Source organism: Pan troglodytes, chromosome 13 (genome assembly GCF_028858775.2).
Source record: "Pan troglodytes isolate AG18354 chromosome 13, NHGRI_mPanTro3-v2.0_pri, whole genome shotgun sequence".
Lineage (NCBI taxonomy): Eukaryota > Metazoa > Chordata > Mammalia > Primates > Hominidae > Pan > Pan troglodytes.
Window position 1 is genome coordinate 137803155 of NC_072411.2, and position 26087 is coordinate 137829241.

At 48.6% G+C, this 26087-nt stretch overlaps 1 protein-coding gene across 6 annotated transcripts in view; it reads left to right on the forward strand.

The window, feature by feature from the left end:
• The window catches only part of AGAP1 (ArfGAP with GTPase domain, ankyrin repeat and PH domain 1), a 641254-nt gene that overhangs the window by 135753 nt on the left and 479414 nt on the right, over positions 1–26087 (forward strand). Inside the window, exon 1 of one of the 6 annotated variants that reach the window (XM_063790917.1) lies at positions 10906–10933. The exons of the other annotated variants lie outside the window; for them this stretch is intronic. The gene's annotated coding sequence lies outside the window, so the exon portion shown is untranslated. Of the gene's footprint in view, positions 1–10905; positions 10934–26087 lie in introns of those variants that run through there. 6 annotated transcript variants of the gene reach the window in all.

Below are 26087 nucleotides of genomic sequence, written 5' to 3' on the forward strand. Positions count from 1 at the left end.
AATCCACCGATAGTGGGTCATTCCAGCGCATAGATATGTTGGGTTTATTTTCACTGTTCACATAACGTAAGTTTGAAACCCAACTGTCTTAAGTTGAAAAGTAAGACATAGCGTGGATATTGTTTTGTTCTTTAATTTTACACTGCGGAATCCTTTTCTAGAAAACAATTCAGTCTGTCTTGTAAAGGGGAGTGGCATTGTCCCCTGCTTTTCCTGTGCTGGCCCCAGGCTGTTGTGAGGTTTTTCTTTTTTTTTTTTTGATAGGGTCTCCGTTGCCCAGGCTGGAGTGCAGTGGCGCGATCTTGGTTCACTGCAACCTCCACCTCCCGGGTTTAAGCAATTCTGCAACCTCTACCTCCCGGGTTTAAGCAATTCTCCTGCCTCGGCCTCCTGAGTAGTTGGGATCACAGGTGTGCACCACCACACCCAGCTAATTTTTGTATTCTTAGTAGAGACAGGATTTCGTCATGTTGGCCCTGCTGGTCTCGAACTCCTGATCTCAAGTGATCCGTCCACCTTGGCCTCCCAAGGTGCTGGGATTACAGGCGTGAGCCACGGCGCCCGGCTATTTTGAGTTCTTTATGTTGGGCATGCTGATCCCCCAGCCTCAGCGTCTGATCATCTTGGTACCAGGTCCACTGCCCATGGGGCTTATTTTGTGGTGTGAGGTGAAGCAGCAGCATCTGTTGATTTTGGGGTCTGTGTCCCCCAGATTGCCCAGGATAGTAATAGTAAAATGCCTCGTCCCCGGCTCAGCCCTTAGTCTCCCATTGCAATACTCCTGTTTGAGATTATTCACAGTTGGGGCTCATGTCTATTGCTGAGAAAGAGAAATGGTTTTTCTTGGTGATTTTTCTCAGTGGTTTGAATGTTATTTTTGAGTTCTGGCCAAACAGAGATGGGACAAGGTCAGAACTAGAAAAATACGTCCTATAATCTCAATGGGAGGGAGGAAGAGGTTCCCTTAGGAGCATGAACTTAGGAAAGGAAATGGTGCGTTTGGTGGAAAAGAAGGGGGGCATAGGCTGAATTGGGACAGTGCCCTTGACTGACACAGGGAGAGGGTCTGAGCCCCCCATGCACTTACTGGGCAGGCTTCCCCCCGAAGCAAGGTGGACCTGCTTCCAGTGGGAGGAGAAGGGGGAGCACTAGAGCCCTCCGTGAGACCATTGACTGCACTGGGGTAGTTCAGTGGTGAGCGGATGGGGAGAAGGCAGGGCCAGCCCCCAGCACACGTCGGGCACTGCCCTGGGCACCTGTGCATTGCTGCCTACAGTCCTTTCAGAGACTCGGCAACTCAGCGAGAGTCCCTCACTTGCCTGTGAGCTGCTCCACTTGGTGGAGGAGCTGCTGGGGCAGAGGATACTGAGCCTGACCACTGCCCTGTGCTTGTTCCTGTCCCCATGGAGGAGCGCTGGACTTGTCCAGGGGCACCTAGCAGGGAGCCGGGGACCCAGGCAGGGCCGGAAAGGGGATGTTCTTTGCATGGATTTCTGGGAATGTACTTGGCAGAAGGGAAGCCTGGGAGTGAGCTCCAGGCAGAAGAACAAGCAGGTGGAAGTGCCCGGTTCTGGAAGAGCCCAGGGTATCTTTGGGGGAAGATGGAGACAAGATTTGGTGGGTCCTTGAATGCTCTGGAAAGAAGGGGGAGCCATTGCCCATCTCTTTTTTTTTTCCATAGGTTATTGGGGAACAGGTGGTGTTTGGTTACATGAATAAGTTCTTTAGTGATGACTTGTGAGATTCTGGTGCACCCATCACCCAAGCAGTGTACACTGCACCCTATTTGTAGTCTTTTATCCCCTGCTTCCCCTCCCATCCTTCCCCCCAAGTCCCCGAAGTCCATGTATCATTCTTTTTCTGTTTGTTTTTTTTTTTTGACTCCGTTACCCAGGCTGGAGTGCAGTGCTGTGATCTTGGCTCACTGCAACCTCTGCCTCTTGGGTTCAAGCAATTCTCCTGCCTTAGCCTCCCGAGTAGCTGGGATTACAGGCGCCTGCCACCACATCGGCTAATTTTTGTATTTTTAGTAGAGACGGGGTTTCACCATATTGGCCAGGCTGGTCTCGAACTCCTGACCTCGTGATCCAGCTGCCTTGGCCTCCCAAAGTGCTGGGATTATAGGTGTGAGCCATTGTATCATTCTTATGCCTTTGTGTCCTCATACCTTAGCTCCCACCTATCAGTGAGAACAACAATGTTTGGTTTTCCATTCCTGAGTTACTCAGAATAATCGTCTCCAATCTCATCCAGGTCACTGCAAATGCCGTTAATTCATTCCTTCTTAAGGCTGAGTAGTAGTCATTGTGTGTGTGTGTGTGTGTGTGTGTGTGTGTGTGTGTGTATGTGAATACACCACAGTTTCTTTATCCACTTGTTGATTGATGCCACTGCCCATCTCTTGAGATGCAACAGGATCAGACTTGTTGGGGAGCAAGGAGGAAAGTGGGTGGTGGGAGCCTCTGGCCCTAGTCAGACACCATAGACCAAGAAAAGGAGAACAGGACAGAGACATGAAAATCAGCAGGTGAGTATCGAGTGTCCAGCACAGGGGCCAAGTGTCCAGCATGGGGACTTCATGAGGTATTTTAAGAGTAAGAAGTCATTGAGGGGCCGGGCGCAGTGGCTCATACCTGTAATCCCAGCACTTTGGAAGGCCAGGGCAGGGGGATTGCTTGAGCCCAAGAGTTTAAGACCAGCCCTGGCAACATAGTAAGACCCTATCTCTACAATAAATGTAAAAAAAAAAAAAAAAAAAATAGCTGGACGTGGTGGTGTGTACTTGTAGTCCCAGCCCCTCTGGAGGATCCCTTGAGCCAGGAGGTCAAGACTGCAGTGAGCCATGATCATACTACTGCACTCCAGCCTGGGTGACTGAGGGAGACCCTGTCTCAAAAAAAAAAAAAGAAAAGAAAAGAAATCACCATTGATAATGTGGCATGAATAGACTTCATGACAGACATTACTCCAGAGATTTTTATGATGCTTTATTAATTAAAGTATCATCTTCAAAGCAGATGTTAACCACTTCATCACTGTATACAGAATGTCTGATTACATTTAATTTTTTTTTCCAGCAGGATGGAAATGCATTAAGATGAAACTTTAAAAATATAGGACTGTAGAAAGATTTTGTGCCAAATTAAACATATACTGAAAGAAATAAGTTGTTTTTTGAAAACCCAGGGAGCTGTCACACGATTGTTAATATTTTAGTGGAATTCCTCCTAAACGTCTTTCTGTACTTTTTTTTTTTTTTTTGAGACAAAGTCTTGCTCTGTTGCCCAGGCTGGAGTGCAATGGCACTATCTCAGCTCACTGCAACCTCTGCTTCCCGGGTTCATCCAATTCTGCCTCAACCTCCCGAGTAGGTGGGATTACAGGTGTGCACCACCAAGCCCAGCTAATTTTTGTATTTTTAATAGAGACAGGGTTTCACCATGTTGATCAGGCTGGTCTCGAACTCCTGACCTCAGGTGATCCACCTGCCTCGGCCTCCCAAAGTGCTGGGATTACAGGCATGAGCCACCATGCCCGGCCCCTGTACATTGTTTTTTTAAAGATATTTGAGATAGGGTTTGTAGCCTTATTAACACATTAGCATTTTTCCGTGTCATGTTGTAATATTGCACATCCATGTTATTGGTAAGCTGTATTTGAGAAAGAATTAGGGGGTTAGTTTGGGGAGCAGCAGCTGATGTGTGCCTCAGTTCTCAAGTTAATTGGTCCTGCTCCTTCTCTGCCCTGGTGTGCCCCTCGGCTAGCCACTGGCTTAGGTGCAGGTACATTTGTCCTTCATCGGAACAGGACCACCCTCCCTTGCTGCCACCATGGCAACGCTCAGCCCCGCTGCCTCCGTTTGTCATTTCTCCTCCTAATGATTTGAACTGAGGTCTGTGTGCTGGCCCAGCCCGTTGCGGGTCTGCATAATGTATGAACACGAGTGACAGCCAGCCGCAGCCCGATCAAAACAAAGAGCCGCTGCACGAGAGGGGCAGATTGCGGAAGCATATTGTGAACACATTCTCTGGTAACTGTGAATCGTGTCGTAAAACGCGTCTTTGGCCTGTCAAAAATATTTTGACAGGGCCCACAGTCTAGCTCCTTCATATGCAAATGCACTGGTAATGCCTGGATACCAGGGTTACACACTCAGGGAAAATCCACAGGACAAGGGCTGATGTTAGCAGGGTTCATTACTTCTGCAAATAAACACGTTGAAGAGCCTCCTTCCAGTGGGTAAATGGCAAACTTGATAACTGGAATGCTGTCAGATCCCAGGGTAACAAAAGGGTGGTGTCCCCTAAAGGCTTGGAAGGATTGAGTTAGGAGAGTTCAACTGAGAAGTCAAGCATGGCGCAAGGAAGGACGATGGATTAGCCAACCATGACCGGCCAGGCTGTGCGAGCTAGCCAAGGAGAGGCCACGAGGCGGGAGAGCCAAGGAGGACAGCCTCCGGGTGGACCATCACTGCTGGTAGAGAGGGTTTCTGGGTCCCAGGACCGGACTGCATGGTCCTGGTTATACCTGCTGGTCAAAGGTCAGTCTGCCGAGGCCCCTCCTTGTGAAGATGGACACTGAGGGCACCCTTCCTAGAGGACCTATTTCCTCTTGGTGCTCTTCTGCTTTTTGCTTCTTCCCTGGGCTTGCTTTCCGTGTGATTCTGGGCAAGTTGGTTAACCTCTCTGTGCTTAGGTGACCTTCGATGGCACGGGGGATAGCAGTATCTGCTTCACATGGTCAGAAAATTCTGTGAGGTGACACACGGAGCCTTGGAGCTGCCTGTGGCAGGTGGCGGTGCTAATTAAGTTCCGGCTGTTGTGACGGTCTCCTCGGCTGGGTGGCCCTTCCTGCTGTCAGGTGGGGCCCCTCTCGTGAGATGCAACTGGAGGTGTTTTGTGGCAGCTTCTGGAAGGCCTGCCTTTGACCCTTCCTTTCTGCTTTTTCCATCTGTTACCTGCATGCATATATGATGGCTGGCCACCATCTGAGACTGGGACAGCAAGGGTCATGTTGGCATTGGAAGGGGTCTGGGTTTATGGGGTCACCAGCCTCCAGGGACAGCCCACCTGGAGATTTTGTTAAGGGGTAAGAGAAATATTCTTCTGTCTTGTATAAGCCACTGTTATTTGGGGTTTTCAGACATATGTGGCCAAGTGATTCTAATTAGCATACAAGGTGAGAATGTGTTATCTGCAAGATCCAGAGCTTAGCCGCCCTGGCAGTTCAGTGACTTAAGGGGAGTTAATGAACTGGTTTTCTGACTTCATCTCCCACCACCAGAGCAGTGTTCCCATGAACTGCCCAGCCAGCCGTCCCCAGGAGCTAAAGAAGTCAGTTTCTGAGCTTCAGAGCCTTTGGCTATCCTCGGGGTGCCTCAGAGTAGTGAGGGCAGCTCTGGGGGACTGGGACCTCTCAGTCTCCCCTCTGCCTGTGCATTCCTCCATGGAGCCCCTGTTTCGCCACGTCCATTACGCTTGCAGTAGTCAGCAACTGCCTGGTGAGCTTTACGTGCCTGATGGGCTTTGGTGAGCTGGCAAGTCTGAAACACACCTGGGGTCATCCGTGACCATCTGCTGATGGCCAAGTTTGATAGGGTTTATTTTTCCTTTCTTTGCTGAAATCGGGCTGGGGTCTTGGCAGCAATTGGGAAACTTTGATTGCTTCAGTTGCTTCAGTTTTTCTAGCTCCACCTGGCCTCCCTCTGGGGACCACGGTTCTGTCGCCTCTCCTGCTATTTAGGTGGCCGTGTTTCCCATGCTAAACAGTGCCCGCTGATTTAATCAAGAGACTTGATAGCCGGCCATTGCACGTTCATCAGCCCGGTTTTCCTCTTGTGGTACCTGGTGGTGTGCTGGTGTGTGGTTTATAAAACATGCTCTGCCGCTTTGATTTCCCTGCTTAGATTTACATAATTGTTTTAGAAGAAGGTTCAGGTGCTTTGCTGGCAGAAAAAGGAAGACGACCTCTTGCAAAGTGGGGTTAGCCCTAGCCTTGCAGGAAGGGGTCTCGGCTTCCTTCCAAACCAGAAGCCCGTGGTGCAGCCTCTGAACCCCCGACTCTTGGTGGGCTTTTGAGTTCTGCTTTTGCTTGAACTTCTAGCGGCAGAAAGGGGGTGATCCCTTTCTTCTCCATCATAAGGGTCATGGCCCACATCCCTGTAACAAAAGACAGGTTAACGAGAGAAAAGCATTATACATTTACTTGATCCTGGTTTTACGGCATGCGGGAGCCTACGGAATGAAGACCCGAAGATTCAGGGGAGGTCGTCTGTGTGCCTTGGTTCCATGACTTGGGGGCAGCCAAGTAGAAGTGGAATTGGACAAATAGGGCATGAGTGGGCCGGGCGTGGTGGCTCATGCCTGTAATCCTAGCACTTTGGGAGGCCAAGGTGGGTGGATCACCTGAGGTCAGGAGTTCAAGACCAGTCTGGTCAACATGGTGAAACCCCATCTCTACTAAAAATACAAAAATTAGCCGGGCATGGTGGCGGGCTCCTGTAATCCCAGCTACTCGGGGGCTAAAGCAGGAGAATCCCTCGAACCCAGGAGGAGGAGGTTGCAGTGAGTCAAGATCGCACCATTGCACTCCAGCCTGGGTGACAAGAGCAAGACTCCGTCTTAAAAATAAAAGAGCTTGAGTGAATTGTCATAGATGGAGTGGGGAGACCTACAAGGCCTGTCTGTTCAGATTCCTCTTGGCCTCTGTGTAACATTTCTTCCTCTCGGGTATGGGACGGGACCCCTCTGGAATGAGGGTCTTAATTACCTTATGACAGCTTTACCTAAAAAGATGGGGGAAGGTTACAGTAATATTTTTAGGCTTATGGCTAGCTTTGGGGAAAAGGGGTTTTGGTTTCTATGACCTGTCTTAGGGAAGAAGAATTCTAGTTCCTGTGGCTCAGGGGAGAATGAGGGGCGAGAGATCAGGAGAGCAGGAGAAGCTCAGAGAGAAACTTGGCTGCATCTGAGGGTGGCCTTTACTTTGGGGTATCAGTTTTCCGAGCCCCAGCAAGCCCCTCCCTGCAAAGTTGCAGCCCCCAGCAAGCCCCCCGCCGCAGAGTTGCAGCCTGGTGCCCTGATTTTCTAAAGATCTTGGGTGGGCGGGGCCCACAGGCATGGGGGAAGCGGTAGCTGAGGCTTTATGGCAAGTTGTGGGGCTTCTCACTTGATTTTCCCACAATTAATCTTGTCTGTCTCCTGAATTTCTTCAAGTCCTGATGATAAATTATGGCATATATTCCAGAATACATGTTTGAGTTTGCATTGGTGCATTGCTAGAGGAAAGCACCCAGTTCACTGTGTATCTCTGTGTACCTGTGTATTTCATCGACACATCCTTTGGAGTCTTAAACACAGCAGCAGCACTGTTGTTGTGATAATTACGCACCCTGCATATGGTACTGTTTAAGCAACAAAGAGCTGAGACTTCGGAAGGTTCCCAAGGGCATCCCTGAGATGGGACTCGGTCCTGTCACAAGCAGCTGTGGGAGCTGGAGCTTAGAAGCTGTCCATCAAAAAACCAAGTTTTTGTGTCAAAATGGAGTCTCTCAGGCTGTGAAGCAAGCCCATCTCTAATCAGTTCAGCCACCTGTATTGCAGACTAATTGTGACCAAGACGCTGCGAATCATCAGAGAAAGCTGAGCCTTGTAGGGAATCTGGGGACAGCCGTAAGTTCTTCCTCCACATTCCATTTTAGAGAGGCTTGTGTTCCACATTTTTGTGGCTTTTTCCTCATCAGATTTCTCTGTGTTCTTGCTTTAGTTTGAAACTGAGAACACTAATTTTTTTTATTTTGATCAAAATAAAACCATCTTTTCAAAATGTCAAAATGTTTAATTTTCAGAGAGAATTGAGTTTACGTACCACAAAGGAGGCTCTGTTTTGTTCCGGCACACGCTTTGGCTGGTTATTGGTGTTAGGATGTGTTTGTTCCATGTACGAGTGGATGGAGCAGACAGTGCCTGGTCCACCCCCACCTCCTCACCCTCAGCCTCCCCGCCGCTGTAGACAGTGGCCAACCGTGTGTCCTCAGATCTGCATGGAATTTCCTGTGGCGCTTTCTCAATTCTGGGACCAGTTTTCCCTCTGAAGCGTGAATGTTTCCTCTCCAGTTGGGAATCTCCTGCCTCAGGACCTGGTGGTCTAGAGGTACTGTGGTATAAGTAGAAAGAGCAGCTGGACTTAGAGACAGGCGTCCTGAGTGTTGATGCCAGCCTTACCCTGACCCTGTGTGTGGCAGCAGTGGGTCGGTCAAACCTTTCCAAGCCTCCGCGTCCTCATCTGAAGATGGGAATGAGGATGCCTATCCGAGGTGACTTAGCAGAGGATGAAGCACTCCCGTGAGTGAGCTGCGCACAGTCTCCTTGTACAAGCAGGACATTTCTCTGTTTCTCCTTTTCTCTGCCCGTAGGATTGACTTTCATCTTGCCTGGTAATAAGCCCTCCTAGGAAAACACATTACTCTGAAAATTTGTCATTTTGGTGTGGTGAATTCGTTCTTTTATTCATCATCCAAAAAGTTCCATTGTTTGAGATGATTCAACATGATTTGGAAACCATGGGGTAAGTCTCTGAGGAACAAGAAGACAGAAGAAAGAACGCACTTTGGTTTTCTTTTGGAAACCTAGAGCAACCTACTAGATCAATGAGTTTTCTAGGGAGGCATCAGAGTTAGCCATGGCACCTTCTCCAAAGCTGCCTCGCTCCTGCACTGATGCTGTGCTATGGGGAGCCACGTTGCCCGGAAGTCTGATGCGTGAGGCGGGAAGGTTAAAACTTGTTGGTTTTGGAGGTTTACCGATAGGTCGTTCTGAGTAGGACAAATGTTTTCCTTTCAGTGCTTTAAAAGTCTCATCTTAGACCGGGCACAGTGACTCATGCCTGTAATCCCAGCACTTTGGGAGGCTGAGGCAGGTGGATCTTGAGGTCAGGAGTTCAACACCAGCCTGGCCAACATGGTGAAACCCCGTCTCTACTAAAATTACAAAAATGAGCTGGGCATGGGGGTGCATGCCTGTAATCCCAGCTACTTGGGAGGCTGCGGCAGGAGAATCGCTTGAACCCGGAAGGTGGAGGTTGCAGTGAGCCGAGATCGTGCCAGTGAACTCCAGCCTGGGCAACAAGAGCGAGACTCTGTCTCAGTAAGTAAGTAAATAAATAAATAAATAAATAAATAAAGTCTCATCTTATGGAGCAAAAGATTCTAAAGAGAAAGGCTGGTCCTGAATTTCATCCAGCTTGGTTCTGGTTTCTTCTCTCTTCAGCGAGTGCAGGGCCTTTATCCTTGGGGCACCTTTCTGGGACTTTATCTGGCTGTGTGCAGACAGACAGGGAAGTGTCCCCTGCCCCCAATTTTTGGGATGACCACTAAAAAATGAACACACCCACTCAGGGAGCGTTTGTGGGATCACTGAAGTCAAATAATTTACACCCAGGAGAAAGCCCTTCACTGTGTATGTGTTCATGCCTGTGGAAAGGGAAGTTGGCTATCTGGTCTCGAACTCTCAGAGTCACTGTCAGGGACGGCAGAGAACTCATCCAGAAACCAAGTGTTGATGTGAAGCCTCCCCTTCCAGAGGCCCCCCAGCGTCCACTCCCCTAGGCATCCCTCACTTCTGGACCCTCCACATCAGCATCCCATGACATTGGGCTAGACTCACCGTTCCAGGACTCCGCTGGCCCAGAGGTGAGTCGGCCTGACCAAGTCGTCGTATCATCACTTGTTGGGGGTTGAAGTCCTAACGCCCGGTGCCTATGAATGTGATCGTCTCTCAGAATGGAAATAAGGTCGTCGCAGATGTAATTATTTAGGATGAGGTCATGCCAGAGTGGGGTGGGCCCCTCATCTAATATGATGGATGTCCTTCTGAGAAGGGAAATTTGGACGCAGATGCACAGAGGGAGAACATCATGTCAAGGTTGCGGTAATGCTTCTACAAGCCAAAAAGAATGCCAAGGATAACCAGACAGCCGCCAGAAGCCAGGACAGAGGCTCGCAGCAGACCCTCCCTCACCGCCCCTAAAGGAACCCGCCCTGCTGACGCCTTGATCTTGGACTTCTGGCCTCCAGAACTGTGAGACGATGTATGTCTGTTTCTGAAGCCACTTAGATTGTGGCACTTTGTTAGAGCAGCCCCAGGAAACTAAAACGTCACCTGACTCACTGTGGGATTCAGCATCTTGTACGAGGCAGGTGCCACTGGTCTCAGTTCCTTTGTCTGTAAAATGAGGCTAAGACCTGCTTTATACAGTGGTAGTGACAGTTTGCCCAGCACCTCCTAGGACCTCAAAATGTGACTTTTTTTTAAAAGACAGAGCCTTACTCTGTCACCCAGGCTGGGCTGGAGTACAGTGGCGCGGTCATAGCTCACTGCAGCCTCGACCTCCTGGGTTCAAGTGATCCTTCCACCTCAGCCCCGCAAGTGACTAGGACCACAGGTGCATGCCACCATGCCTAGCTAATTGTATTATTATTATTTTTTTTTTGTAGAGACAGGGTCTCACTATGTTGCCAGGCTGGTCTTGAACTCCTGGACTCAAGCTATCCTCCTGCCTCAGCCTCCTGAGTAGCTGGGATTACAGGTATGAGCCACCGTGCTCGGCCTTCATTATTATTTTTAGGACAAAAGTGAAGGTGGAAAGTTCGGACCAGTGGGCTGTATGTTTCAGACCTTTACACATAGGAAAAGGAAGTATTGTGTATGGAAGAAAGTGAGCGTTGCATTATTCAGGGTTCTCAGAGAAGCAGAACCATATGGAAGAGGAGGTCTGTTAGGGGAATTGGTTCGTGAGATTATGGAGGTCCAGAAGCCTCATGATCTGTCTGCACACTGGAGAACTGGGAAGACTGGTGGCATCCTTCAGCCCGAGAACCAGGAGCTCTGATGTCCGAGTGCAGGAAGAGACAGATGTTCCAGCTCCAACAGAGAGAGTGAGTTTGCCCTTCCTCCACCTTTTTGCCCTCTTTGGGTCCTCAGTGGATTGGGTGATGCCCCCTGCATGGGTGAGGCAGATCATCTTTACTCGTTCTACCGATCGAGTTGTTATCTCTTCCAGGAACACCCTCATAGACACACCCACAAATAATATCTTACCAGCTGTTGGGGCGTTCCTTGGCCCAGTGAAATGCCCAGTCAAACTGACACGTAACATTAACCATCACAGGTGTGGGTAGACAGTCAGGAGAGCAAGACTCTAGTTGGTTCTGTCACACAGCAGAGCTGCGTGGCCTGGGTATACTCCTCCCATCTGCCTGGGCTGCTGTATCCTGGGCTATAAGGTAGGAGGTTCGATCAGATTACCCTGAGATGTGCTGTGAGAGGTGAGTGTGGCCCCCTCACAGTTGCAGCTCTTCAAACGGGAGCCTGGAGACTCCAGGCCTGTGTCTTGGGAGGTGCACTGCACAGGGTGGCTGCTCTGTCAACCTTGACTGAAGTCGTGGGGAAAACGGCAGTGTGCTCCAAGAACAAATTGTGAATAGAGACTAGTTAAAATAAACATCACAATGGCGATGGAAAATGTTATTTCACTTTATTAAGTTAAAACAAGTTATAAAATAGTAGGTCACATATAAGCTCAGTTTTGTATTTAAAAACCCTCAAAACTGTATATATGCCCAGAAAAAAGACAGGAAAGAAAGATACCACAGTATGAATGGTGGTTCCCAATTAGTAGGAGAACTAGGAGCCATCATTGTCTTTGCTTTCCAGAGAATAATAACGTGGTGTCCTGGAGTCACATGGCTGCTCTGGCTTGCCAGTGGAGAACAGGCTGAGGCCGGAGGAGGAGGGAGCAGCCAGGAAGCTGGTTACAACCCAGGCGAGGGCTGGCGTGGGCCTCAGGGGTCTTCAGCTTCAAGCACTATTGACATTTTGTGCCGGATAATTCTTTGTCCTGTGCATGTCAGGATGTTTAGGAGCATCTCTGGCCTCTACCTACTAGATGCCAGTAGCATCTCTTCCAGTTGTGGTGACCAAAAATGTCTTCAGGCAATCCAGATCAAATGTCCACTGGGGGGCAGAATCACCTGCTGAGACCCACTGGTTAAAATAGTGTCAGTAAGAGTGGAGAGAAGGGGACAAAAGAGTCTTAGAGCCATTTGAGAGGGAGCTTCTAGAGGACTTGATGGATGGAATTTGGTCAAGGCAGGAATGAGGGTGGATGTGGGGCATGGGGAATTGGACGGATGATAGTGGCCCACAGGTTGAGGGAGGGGATGGGTTCAGCTTTGGCCATGCTGTTGTGAGTCTGTGGTTCCCAGGGAGCAGCTGAGTAGGCTGTTGGGTGAGTGGTTCTCAAGCTCAGAGCTGAGCTGGGGGCATCCATTTGAAGGTTATCGGAAGATGGAAAGCACGCCCTGGAGGTGGGTGGGTGAGCTCACCCAGGACCACGGTGTGGCCTGAGAAGTCGGCCTGCGATAGAACCCGGGGAATCCCAGTGTTTCCAGGGTGGGCAGAGGAAGAGGAGGCTGGGAAGGGAATTTGTTTCTCTGGCCAGAGCTGTTGCTCAGCGACTGTTGGCTGGTGAGGATGAGGCTCATGAACAGATGTGGAAACATCGTGGGATGATCTCATGGTGGGTGGGACTTGTCCCCGTCATGCACTCAGCACTCTCTGGCCTTTATTGGTCAAGCGGCCTGCTGTGTTTCTGGTGCCCAAATGTTCTGGGCACACTGTTGTTTGGGGAAGAATCACAGGGACTCTCCTTCACTCTTAGATAGTGGCAGCGCTTGCCTCGCTGCATCTCGTGTTCTCAAAATCAGCACATTCCATCCCACATTCTAGACCATCCAGTTTTGCTTCTCAGGCTCTGAAAAACACTTTTAAGAGCAGGTTAAACTGTTCTCAGACTTCTTTTTGGATTATTTGCAACATCTTGAGGGGTCCAGGGATTGATAGAGTCAGCAGGGATGGACAGTTTCCCCTTCAGCACCTTTATAGTTGTAATTTGCCCATGATGGGGTTAGAGACCCACAGTTGCTCAAAAGCAGTTTTTGTTTTTCTTGATAGCTGGATTTGGGTTATCTCTCAGGAAGCGGTTAGCAGTCTTTAGGGCAACCTAATTGCATTTCTTTGTTTACAAGCACTTAACTTCATCCCTCTCAGGCGCACGCCAGCACTGTCTATCACTAATACTGGCAGTTCTAGGGTGAGGTGGACAGTTGCTCTTAGTCAGAAACTCACTTTGCTGTTTTCCACTAGATTCCCAGATAGAGAAGGACAGTTGTTTCAGGCAAGCTTAAGACCCTGTAACATTTCTTGCCCTTTTTGATTTGAACTCCCATCTCCCTAGCTCTGGCTGGTTTTACCCTGCAGTTAAAAGAGAAAATGATCTCTACTGGCTATATGGCCTCAGGCCAGGAGAAAAGGTGCTGTTCCTTCCAGCAGAAATTCAAGGGTCCAGGGAGGCTGGCCCAACCCAGGTCAGAAGGATAATCTCAGAAAAAGAAGGAAGCATGCATTACCCATCTCAGAACTTAGGAACAAGAAAATCCTAAAACTCCAAAGGACCATTTTTCCCCACTGACAGGCCCAGCTTAATTAGAGACCAGCTAGGAGTTGCATTTCCTGGTTGTTTACTGACTGTTCTCTTCGGTAAACAGCTTCAGCCTGTAATTAAGCTGTCTAATTGGGAATGACTGCAGGAAAAACCATGAATGGGGCTGGCCTCCCTCTCTAGCCCCTGTGTCTGCTGTCTGTTACCTACCACCATTTTTATTCCCCTGTCTTCTATTAAAAATGTCGTGGGGGCAAATTCTAAAGAATAGTCTAGGCAGGCAAACCCTTTGAACTTCACTTTGCAAACCTGCCTGAGAGTGAGTCTGAGAGGCAAATTCTTTTTCTTTCCACTTGAAGAAGTGTCAGAAATTTGGTGGATTGGAAAAGATGGGAGAGAAAAGTCCAGGAGTCCTGACTGCTTTCACTCATTTAGGCGGGCTGGCAAGCAGTGCTGGCTGCTCCACCTGTTTTCCTGCCTAATAACAGTGTCTTTTATAATTGTCTGATAACAATGTCTTTTATAATGTCTCATAACTCTGCCTTTTTGTAATGACCGGCCTAATACCTTTGCCTACAATAGTTCTTTTTTCCTCTGGGAGTTTAACTCAGGTTGTGATTAGAGAGTATTTCCCATAAATCACGCAAAGCACATGTCCTGCCCACCAGCCAATTACAGAAATGGAGTTGGTCAGACCTACACATTATCTGAAACAATGCATAATGGGAGTTTTGAACTAAAAAAATTACCCTCTAATGTTACAAATATGATTCAGGCAAATAAAACTGCAGATGTATGTGTAGGTCCTCAGTACTGCGATTCTTTCTTTCTCTCTCTCTTTCTCTTTCTCTCTCTTTCTCCTCCCTCCCTCCCTTCCTTCCTTCCTTCCTTTTTTTTTTTTTTTTTTAAGTGTCCTGGTTGTGTTAGGGTAATTTGTGATTAAAAAATAAATGGCTCTCCTCTCCCCGACCCGATTTTTTTTTTTTTTTTCTTTTTTGGTAGGATGCCTCCCTTTGCATTCCAAGGCAGCACTTCAAGCAGCACTTTGGTAAATGTCAAAAAGTTGGAGAGGCTGAGTGGGTTGCGTGGCCCGTCTGTGCCTGTGGGCTCCTCTCCCGCCCACGCGGCTGTGCCTCTTACTCAGAACCCTGCTTCTCTTGTGTTTGTCCCAAGGCTTTACTTCCCCCCCCACATACGTTCAGTGGCATTATTTGTTACATTTTAAAAAATACATATTTTATTTATTTCACAAACAAAGTTATTGGCATAATGTTACCACACTATAGGATATAATGGTTGAAGAATGATTTCCCATAATCTAATTTCAGCACATTAACTGGATTCAGTATTCTGTGTCCTCTCCAGCCTTGCTTTTCCCTGTGCACAGGTATGACCTGATTCCAGTGCTTTTTAAGAATTATTAGCATTTTCTGCATTGCTCCTTGGCCTTCACAGTTATCATTTGAACAGTGGCACAAGATTCTCTGAAACTGCTCCTCTCTCTTCATTCCCATTTTGTGAGCATTTAAGCCGTTTACTATTGATTGTCCATTTCTTCAGGTATCTTCTTACATCATCTTGCTTCTTTACTCAGCATAAAGCCTCATAGTAGATTCTCAGGTCCCAGGGGTGCACACGCCTGTGTTTTTACCTTACTTCCCCAGGGGCCCTCCAGAGGGTGCCCATCCACGGAGTGCGACGCCTGCTCGACTTGGCCTTCTGGCACTGGGGATTCCTCTCCCAAGTCTTGCTAGCTCGTGGCATGTGCAATGGGATCTCTTTCCTGAGTGTGCATTTCTTTCCTCACATTTGGGGGCATTCAGTGGGGGAGGATTTAGAAAGAAACTTGAGGTGAGGGGCCCTCTGCACTCAACCTCCTGGGACCTGGGGCTGCACCCACTGGCATTGATTAGAAGAGAGCTTGTGACCGAGGAAAACCTGGCTTAGGGATTTATCTGCAGGGACTGTCCCCAGTAGGTCTATGAGAGCCCACGACAGCAGCAGCCCTCTGGATGGGGATTTGGGTCTTGGTTTTGCCAGCACTCCCAGTGGACAGTCATGCCTGGACTTGTCTTCTCCACCTTCCACTTGTCCTAACAGCTGTCGGGACCATCATCCACCAGGGGCCAGCTGTCCAGAGGCAGACCCACCCTGGAAGACAGGCCAGCCTCCACTCTCCACACCAGCTTGGGGATGAATCAGCGGGTGCTCTGACCACTACTTTCCCAAGGCCACTTTGCTTCAGGAAGTTACAGCAGCCATAGAGGACTCTGCTTATGTGAGATGTGCAGACATAATTCTTGCTTTTAGAAGAAGGGGGGAAAATAGAGAAGTAGTTATCTCATTGTCTTGGAATAAAATTATTTTGCTTTGCAAAGATTAGGCAAATCCCAGGTTGCTGAGTCTTGGCAGATTTCTCGTGGCCTAGACTGTGGTGTTTGGGGCCGCCTGTCTGTAATGTGCTGCCATGACAAGGCACGGTGGTGGTGGGGACCTGGCGAGGTACCGAACGGTGGAGGTGACTGTAGGATTAGCCCCGGCTTTGCAGCAGGTTTTCTTGGGAGGAGAAAATACACAGTTGGGACAGACTCCAGGGACCAGCTCCTTCCCCCTTCCTTCTATTGCAGAGGGGGAAACTGAGGCTCAGAGAGGGGGACTCGCTGTGCATACATGGATTCTTTGAAAGTTTAAAGGATGGCCGGGTGCAGTGGCTCGCACCTGTAATACCAGCACTTCGGGAGGCCGAGGCAGGTGGATCACGAGGTCAGGAGTTCCAGACCAGCCTGGCCAACATGGTGAAACTCTGTCTCTACTAAAAATACAAAAATTAGCTGGGTGTGGTGGCGGGCACCTGTAGTCCCAGCTCCTCGGGAGACTGAGGCAGGAGAATTGCTTGAACCTGGGAGACGGAGGTTGCAGTGAGCCGAGATTGTGCCATTGCACTCCAGCCTGGGCAACAAGAGCGAGACTGGGTCTCAAAAAAAAAAAAAAGAAGAAAGTTTAAAGGATGTTAAAAATTTTCCACACATTATCTTTTAATGTGTTGTCAAGGAGCAGTGATCATCATAATGGCACTGGGGAAATGGAAAAAACTGGAAAACTTTCTTGGTTTGACAGAAAGGAATAGATCTAACTGTTTAGTGTTGCCAAGTGAGCCCCCAAACATCTCCCCTGGGAAAGTCATTAGGAATTTACCATCTCCATCTGCAGGGGCCAAGTGAGATAACCGTATCTAGTATATCCATCTGAGCAAAACCCTGTTTCTCTTCCCTTGAATAGGAAGCCAGAAACTGCTGCAGCGCACAGTTGAAACATAGCTTAGAAATAGATACTTTGTGGGGGGAAAACAACCTACTTATCTTTCCCATTATGCTATCTCTTAATAGGGCCCCTGGTATCTGAGCCAGCATACACATTTGGTTCTTCCGTGTCCTGTGATCTTTCTCTGAGTGAAAACTGATTATCTACTCAAAGGAAGTAGATGACAGAGCCCCCGTGATGTGTGCTGCCTTTGCTCTGTGCCTCTGTAGTAAGGGAGGCCTGGAATGAGCAGAAAGATGGCTCCCCTGGCCACAAATGGGGGTCAGTCTATCGCAAAGCAGCCTTCACGTTCTGGAAGCAGGGAGCAGTGGGAGCCCGGGAAGGTCAGCCTTGCAGACTTGCAGATGTCATAGGATTATTTGAGCTGCTTCCGCTGCAGGTGGTTGGGAAGTACTGGATGGAATCCTTGGAGGCGAGATGAGAGGATGGGAGAAGAAAGTCTGGAAGAACAGTTAGATTTCTTCCTGATTAGATAATACCGAGTGAGAGTGGGAAGAACGGAGCGGAGCCTGTTGCCAGCGCGATCTCTGTCCCGTTCACTGTCATGAGGCCTCTTCACGGATGTGTGTGTGTCTGCAGGGACTCCTGAGAGCTCTTGTTGATGTTTAGCCCTTGGACCTGCTGGTGCTTACACATACGTTTCCATGGAGTCTGTACCAAAACCACAGAGGATCGCCCCCGTTTATCTGAGAGTAGCTCATCATCATTCTCTGCTTGGGTGTAAATAGCTCACTGCAGAATCTTAATCCCCAGAACTGGAGACCAACCATTTTCTCTGCACTTGGAGGGAACCATTCAAACATCCCTGTTGGGCTAGCATGAGGAAAAGCCAAGTCAGGCCCTTGGCCACCAGGGGATCTTGGCAAGAGAGGCCGTGGGATTTGAGAGTTAGAACTGATATGCAGCACAGTGCACCTTGGTGCCGGGGTTCTGACCAGTAGTGTTGCGTCCATTGGTCCACTATGATCCATGGATTGGGAACCCCTGTTACTGATGTGTTGACACTATAGGAATATTATGGTATGTCAGCTTCGCTGTCTTTCAAGGATGACTTGCGTAGATTGCATTTAAGTGTAGTGGTGCAACATCAATCAAGGTGTAAGGCCTTTTTTTTTTTTTTTTTTTTTGGAGACAAGAGTTTTACTCTTGTCACCCAGGCTGGAGTGCAATGGCGCGATCTTGGCTCACTACAACCTCCGCCTCCCAGGTTCAAGGGATTCTCCTGCCTCAGCCTGCTGAGTAGCTGGGATTACAGGTGCCTGCCACCATGCCCGGCTAATTTTTGTATTTTTAGTAGAGACAGGGTTTCACCATGTTGGCCAGGCTGGTCTAGAATTCCTGACCTCAGGTGATCTGCCCACCTCGGCCTCCCAAAGTGCTGGGATTATAGGCGTGAGCCACTGCACCCGGCCAAGGTGTAAGAGTTCTAATCTTAGGCCTTCATTCTGCCATATGACAAAGTAGAATTAAAGTTGAAAACTAATTAACTCTACATAAAACAAAAATGAAGAGGTGGGCTCACATACCTATCTCAAAGTTGCTCTGGAAGATGGATTTAGCCCATTTAAAGGAAGCTAAGGGATAGAATTCATGAGAAGTGAGGTCTCCGGCTTTGTATTTATTAGGGCACTATTATTAGATGGCAACAGATAAATCCCAAATTCTCAATGACTAACCAAAGGGATGTTTATTGCCATTTCACATTAGGTTGGAAAGAGATGCTTCTGCTTAGTAACGCTCTTTTAGTGACTGGGCTCAGCCGTCCAGGGCCACCGTGAAAGAAGAAGAGTTCAGAGAATGGGGCATTGCAGGTGTTTACGCCCCAGGCCTGGCAGGGGCACACAGCATTGCACATCCCCCTTCATGGGTCAGCACGCAGTCAGATGACCACCCCTTCCTGCAGAGGGAGGTGGGGAGACAAGGTCGGCCTGAGTGTCCAGGGGAAGGAGAAAACCGGCACAGAAACAACTAGCCAGTCTCTGCTACCTGTTTCTTTTGTTAAATCAGAATTTATAGGAAGGTGATTTTTTAAACAGCTTAGAGAGCTTTTCTAATTTTTGAGCGAGGGTCTTGTCTGAGAATTACAGCTTGAGATAAGGACTTCAGAATCTAACAATTCTTTGCTCCATTGCTACAATTTCCCCAACCCAGAAGTGGTGAAACCAAGTCTATCAAGCTTCTTGGTTGACATCAAGAAGGTTGTTCTGGCCGGGCGCAGTGGTTCACACTTGTAATCCCAGCACTTTAGGAGTCCCAGATGGGCAGATCATGAGGTCAGAAGTTCGAGACCAGCCTGGCCAACACAGTGAAATCTAGTCTGTACTGAAAATACAAAAATTAGCTGGGCATGGTGGTGGGTGCCTGTAATCTGAGCTCCTCGGGAAGCTGAGGCAGGAGAATCGCTTGAACCTGGGAGGCGGAGGTTGCAGTGAGATTGCGCCATTGCACTCCAGCCTGGGCAACAGAGCTAGACTCTGTCTCCAAAAAAAAAAAAAAAAAGGTTGTTTTGTTTTGTAAACAGAAAAGGAGACATCTTAAGATAATGCATCTTTATTTAACAGTTACGAATAGAATCTCTCAAGGTCCAAAATGAATCTTTTGAAAGAACTAGAAATTCTTGCCTGTACCAACCATATTAGCAAGACTTGAAATGCAACATTCTAAGATGTGCCTCAGGAATAATTTTATTGACCAAAACCAGACGTCAGCTTGCAGCCTTGTGAAGCCTCCTCTCCATGTAGGAACGGGGGGCATTTTGGTTAGCTGGGTTAGGCTTGCTGAATTTTAACATGACATGCTTGCTTTTCCTGTGTTCGTGTGTCGCTTCTCTCCCTTGGGCCCCCCCGCCCCTAACTTTTCCACCTGATCTCTGACTTCTCCATCTTTCCAACCCCTGAACAACAACTAGAGATAAGTTCAAGGTCACTGCTGGAACTGACCTTTGGGTGCTTGGGCCACCCTTAGGCCTTGAGAGGCACAGGCTGAGGCCTTCTGTACAACCTCCTGGCCAGTGTGGAGGGGCCGGGCTCCAAGCAAGCTTGTCCATATCACAGAAAGTCAAGAGTCTTGCCGCGTGTGGTGGCTCACGCCTGTAATCTCAGTACTTTGAGAGGCCGAGGCGGGTGGATCACGAGGTCAGGAGATGGAGACCATCCTGGCTAACATGGTGAAACCCCGTCTCCACTAAAAAATACAAAAAATTAGCTGGGCGTGGTGGCAGGCGCCTGTAGTCCCAGCTACTCGGGAGGCTGAGGCAGGAGAATGGCGTGAACCTGGGAGGTGGAGCTTGCAGTGAACCGAGATCGCGCCACTGCACCACCCGAGACTCCGTCTCAAAAAAAAAAAAAAAAAGAAAGTCAAGAGTCTTCACAATGAATGTTGACAGTAATACAAGGTCAGCTTTTTGTTTGCTTTTTAAAGGTTCCAGTCTGGTCACAACTGCATGCAACTGAGTTTTGTAATTATCATCTTAACAATGTGATCACAGTCTGCCCTGCCATTAAAGTATTTACTTGAGGGTACCCATGTAGCATGACTGTCTCAGATCAGAGTGAAGCCTTCAAACTTGCTTTATAGAGGTTTTTAGAGTTGAGCAATCACATTTCTTTTTTCTTTTCTGAGACAATGTCTTGCTCTGTCACCCGGGCCGGAGTGCAGTGGTGCAGTCATAGCTCACTGCAGCCTCAGACTCCCAGGCTCAAGCGATCCTCTCACCTCAGCCTCTCGAGTAGCTGGGACTACAGGCGCACACCACCACAGCCAGCTAATTTTTATACTTTTTGTAGAGATGGACTCTTGCAGTGTTGCCTGGGTTGGTCTTGAACTCCTGAACTCAAATGATCCTCCTCCCTTGCCCTCCCAAAATGCTGAGATTACGGGCATGAGCCACCATGCCTGGCTGAGGAATCACATTTTAATAGCCTCACAAAGAAATCCTAGTGTTGACAATATAGGTTTTTAGGTCTGGAATGAGCTTCCATTCTAGTCTAATTTCATCCTGATTTTACTGTCCAGGCTCTTGGCTGACCAGTGTGTGGAGACCCTGGTGGCAGCCTAGGGATCCCCTCCAGGTCTCTTCCTCGTCCTTACTGTAGACCACCACACCGCCACTAATTTCCCCCCTCTGGCCAGGTGAGAGCAGATTGTCACCATTTCAGAGAAATTTGAACCAATCAGAAAGAGAGCTGAGGAGTACTGGGGTGACTGAGATGAGCACATGTGGCTTCTTGAGGACCTTCCAACCCCCAAGTTATTCTTAGAAAGCTGCACACAAGCCAGGCAGCTGTAGGCTGGCGTTGAAAAGTTTTTAGCTTTAGCTAATTACATTGTGGGAGAGACTGACGGGGGGGTGTCCATCCCGTGTGTGCCATGCTGCCTCCATCTCTTTCTCCCTCTCTTCTGAGACCTTCTGGTTATCCCCAGCCACCTGCCCCTCCACCTCCTGTGCCCTCAGGGTGGGCAGTTTGGGTTTCTTTCCTTTTTTTTTTGTCTGCTGTTGTTTAGGATTGTGAAAGTGCAGCAGTGCACTCTGTCCCTGCAACAGGCTCTGCGGTGGGCTAGCTCCAGTGTTGCATTCTCCCTTCATCAGTGGAGAAATATACTCTTGGAACCATGAAGAGTCTGCAGATGACAGCTCTGCACTCACTAACATTCAAGCACCTTGATTCAGAGTTTCACGAGACTAAGGTGAGGTTACCTTTCCCTCTCTGTTGTTCTTCCCGTGGAAAGAGGGTTTTCTATTCACACTGTACATTCAGCCACAGCTGGAAACCTCATCTTCCTCTTCCAGTTAAGACAGTCATGTGGCCGGGCGCGGTGGCTCATGCCTGTCATCCCAGCACTTTGGGAATCCGAGGCGGGCAGATCACTAGGTCAGGAGATCGAGACCATCCTGGCTAACACGGTGAAACCCCGTCTCTACAAAAAAAAAAACAACAAAAAACAAAAAACATTAGCTGGGCAGGGTGGCGTGCACCTGTAGCCCCAGCTACTCGGGAGGCTGAGGCAGTAGAATCACTTGAACCTGGGAGGTGGAGGTTGCAGTGCGCCGAGATCGCACCACTACACTCCAGTCTAAGTGACAAAGCGAGACTGTCTCAAAAAAAAAAGTCATATAATTGTGACTTCAGTTCGCAGGACTTCGGAAGCAGGGACCCCTCCCCTGTACCCCCGCCAAAGCCACCATGGTAGCTCCTCCTAATTGGATCTTGGGTAACTCGGAACAGGGTTTAGCCTGAGAATGTGACTTGTGAGAACCCCAGATGAGAGTAGTTACACTTTTCTGGAAGGCTTATTTAAAACCCCAGAACATTGTTGCATTGGAATTGAGTTGCATTGCTCTCTGGGACGGGCAGTGGGCTCTTGGAAGAGGTAAGTGAAGTCACTGAGTGGGACGCTCCTCGGGGGAGGATTTTGTGGGCAGTGGGAACATCAGTCTTTCCTAGGCTCAGGAGTGAGTCTAGAGGCCATGTTTATACACAGGAAGCATCTGGAAGCTTATTAACACAGATTCCTGGGCCCTGCCTGAGAGATTTCAATTCCGTGGGGCCAAGCAGGCCTTGAGACTATGCAGTTTTAATTTATTGTTTTACTTTTATTTAAAGACAGAGTCTCACTATATTGCTCAGGCTGGGGTGTAGTGGTATGACTGTAGCTCACTGCAACCTCAACCTCCTGGGCATAAGCCATCCTCCCACCCCAGCCTTCTGAGTAACTGAGACTACAGGTGCGCATCTCTACACTCAGCACATTTTCTTATTTTGTAGAGATGGGGTCTTGCTATGTTGCCCAGGCTGGCCTCAGACTCGTGGACTCAAGCAACCTTCCTGCCTCAGCCTCCCAGCGTGCTAGGAATACAGATGTGAGCCACAGTGGCTGGCCGAGATTCTGCTTTTCTAGCACCTCCCAGGTGGCTGTGCTGATGCTGCTTGTCTGGGGCCTCGCCCTGAGGAGCACTACGCTATAGTTTCTGTCACGGTAACGATACTGTAATGTACAGTGCATCAGATGTCACTAATTCAAAGATCTAGGCTGATGAAAATGAAACCAATTGAAGTACTTCAGCTCCTCCATGCAAGCATGGGCTGGCTTCTCTTATTTTACTGTGGAGTGCCTTTTATACCAGAGTAGTGGCTTTCTAATGACTGACTCAGGTTAATTGATGAGATTCCAAGGCAACACAATTCAGTAAATCAAACTGGATGAACATCCTCTGCCATCAGAAAAATATCTTTATGATTAGATGGTGATCTTTGGATGGAAAATATTAAAATAAGAATTGATTAAACCAGCTAGGGATGGTGGCTCACGCCTGAAATCCCAGCAGTTTGGGAGGCCAAGGAGGGTGGATCACCTGAGGTCAGGAGTTCGAGACCAGCCTGCCGAACATGAAGAAACCCCGTCTCTACTAAAAATACAAAAATTAGCTGGGCATGGTGGTGCACGCTTGTAATCCCAGCTACTCCAGAGGCTGAGACAGGAAAAATCACTTGAACCCGGGAGGTGGAGGTTGCAATGAGCCGAGATTGTGCCACTGCACTCCAGCCTGGGTCACAGAGTGAGTTCTGGGAGTTGGGTTTGTTCATTCATTTGTTTATTCATCTATCCATCTGTCCTTATGTCCTTCCATCCTTCCACCCACCTAGACATCCATGTCTTCCTCCTCTCCTCCCTCTGCCCACTCACCCATCCATCCATTGTATGTTAGTTGAGCATGCTCTGTTTCAGTTCTAGGCACTGGGGATATGGCAAAGAAGCAAACATAGAAAACATTAAACTCTGCAGTCTCATGCTGTGGCGAGTGGTGCCTTCTGAGGTCCTGAGTGTTCCTGGAAATTAGCTTGCTCTTTACCCTGCTCTGCTGAAGAAAACCTTGGCAAATAGGGCACAGAAAACTCAATGTCAAAAACGTACCAATTTTCAGAGTAGGAAAAAGTGTGTTTTTTGCAGATTACAAATCTGTGAGCTTAGCTTCAAGTAAAACTCTAGAAAGACTTATGAAAGGAATGTCCTATAAAAAGAGCTAGTATGTGCTCTGAAGACCTGGGTCTGGCAGAGCAGCCTCTGAGATGTGTGGCACCATTAGGAGACAGCCAAGATAGAGACCCTGGCCAGGCATGGTGGCTCACGCCTACAATCCCAGCACTTTGGGAAGCTGAGGCAGACAGATCACTTGAGGTCAGGAGTTCAAGACCAGCCTGGACAACATGGTGAAACCCGGTCTCTCTTAAAAATATAAAAAATTAGCCAGGCATGGTGGCATGCTCCTGTAGTCCCAGCTACTCAGGAGGCTGAGGTGGGAGAATCGGTTGAACCCGAGAGGCAGAGGTTGCAGTGAGTCGAGATCGTGCCAGCCAGAGTGACAGAGTGAAACTCCATCTCAAAAAAAAAAAAAAAAAAAAAAGAGAGACACCCTTGCAGGCAGTGGTCACAGGCCGAGGAACCTGGTAGACAAGGTGGGGAACGACTCAATGGATGATGATAAACAGGAAGATCTAGTACCACTTCTAGTACCGCTGAGAAAACGATCCGCCAGATATCTCCATCAGCAATGTTCTTAACATGTTTTGTTTTTGACATACTCCAGTCCTCATTTTGACAAGCTTAAGGGAAACATATTTGCAGTGAATGTTGCAGACAAATGGTTATTCCTGATGTTTAAACAGCCCATACAAATAGATAGGAAAAACATGAAGATTCCCATAGGCAAATAGACAAAAACCAATTAATCTGAAATGCTGTTATTGAACAAATCAGCAAAGACTAAAAACAGTGATGTCGACGACATAGACAGATTCAGCCCTCTAGTCATGTTGTGGCTGTTGGCAGATTAAGCCTGTGTGCTGGTGGGTGGGCTGGGAGTGAGCAACGTTGAGCCCCCCGAAATAATGATGGTGGGAAGGGAAACCTTTTTATAAACTTGTTTGGAAATGTGAATGTATGAAATGTTGGCTTCCTTTGACTCAGGAATTGTGCTTCTAGGAATCTAAGCTAAAGAGATTTTCATAGTAATTGACAGGTTGATTTATATTTATACTCGTATCTTGTTCCAGAAAGGATAAAGCGGTCCACGGGGAGGGACAGGCATATAAAGGCAGCAGGGCACCCAGAAGACAGCTTGTCTTGATGAGAAGGAGAAGGAGCCCTGTTTTACAGCAAGTGTCTTTTGGTATGAAATTCTTAGGGTTTGGGGCACCCCTTTTGTTTTTTGAACGCTGGACTTTTTTGATGGTTATAATTGAGAAATACAGGATACTGCAAACCCTAGACCATATTGAAGGGGGCAAACTTAATTTCATTTGAAAGACACCTGGAGTGGGCAGGAGACATGCTGATCAGCTTTCCAGGTGGCAGAGGCAGCTTTTATAGTGACTTCCCTGACTGGCCAACTGGAAGCTTGATTGAATGTCCTGTGTCCCTCTGGGAGCAGCCCACCTGTCACTCTGTGGCCCTGCAACAGGGCCCTGCTTGTCAGGAGATGGCCATCTTAGTTATCTGACCACTTTCCAGCCTTCAGCCACACAGCCCTCAGACCCCCCCTACTCCCCAGGCCACTGTGTCCCTGGAGACCCCTGTCCTCTGCATGCTTCCTGCCCCTTAGAGGCCCATCAGCCTCCAAGAGCCACCCTAAGCAAGTCACCTGTCTGTGGGTGACAGCATTGAGTCCATGTTAAGAGAGCAGCCTCTATCTGTCTGGGGGTGGAAAGCCCATGTGATTCAGGAGACACCACATCATCATTTCAGAGCCATCACTGAACATCAGGGAAGAGAACTCAAGGGTGGAGTTGAACAGAAACATAAGTGATCCTAGGCCGGGTGCGGTGGCTCACACCCGTAATCCCAGAACTTTGGGAGGCCCAGGCGGGTGGATCACGTGAGGTTGGGAGTTCAAGACCAGCCCAGCCAACATGGTGAAACCCCATCTCCCTTAAAAACACAAAAATTAGCCAGTTGTGGTGGCGGGTGCCTGTAATCCCAGCTACTCAGGAGGCTGAGGCAGGAGAATCGTTTGATCAGGGGCAGGGAGCAGGGTGGGCAGAGGTTGCAATGAGTCAGCTACTCAGGAGGCTGAGGCAGGAGAATCACTTGAATGGGGCAGGGTGTAGAGGTTGCAGTGAGCCAAGTTTGTGCCACTGCACACTCTAGCCTGGGGGACAGAGCCAGACTCTGTCTCAAAAAACAAGAACAATACCAGTAGGTGTTCTTTGACCCATCAACAGGTGTGGGGAGGCAGCACTGCACCGGGAAGGATAAGAGGGTGGGCTTTGCTC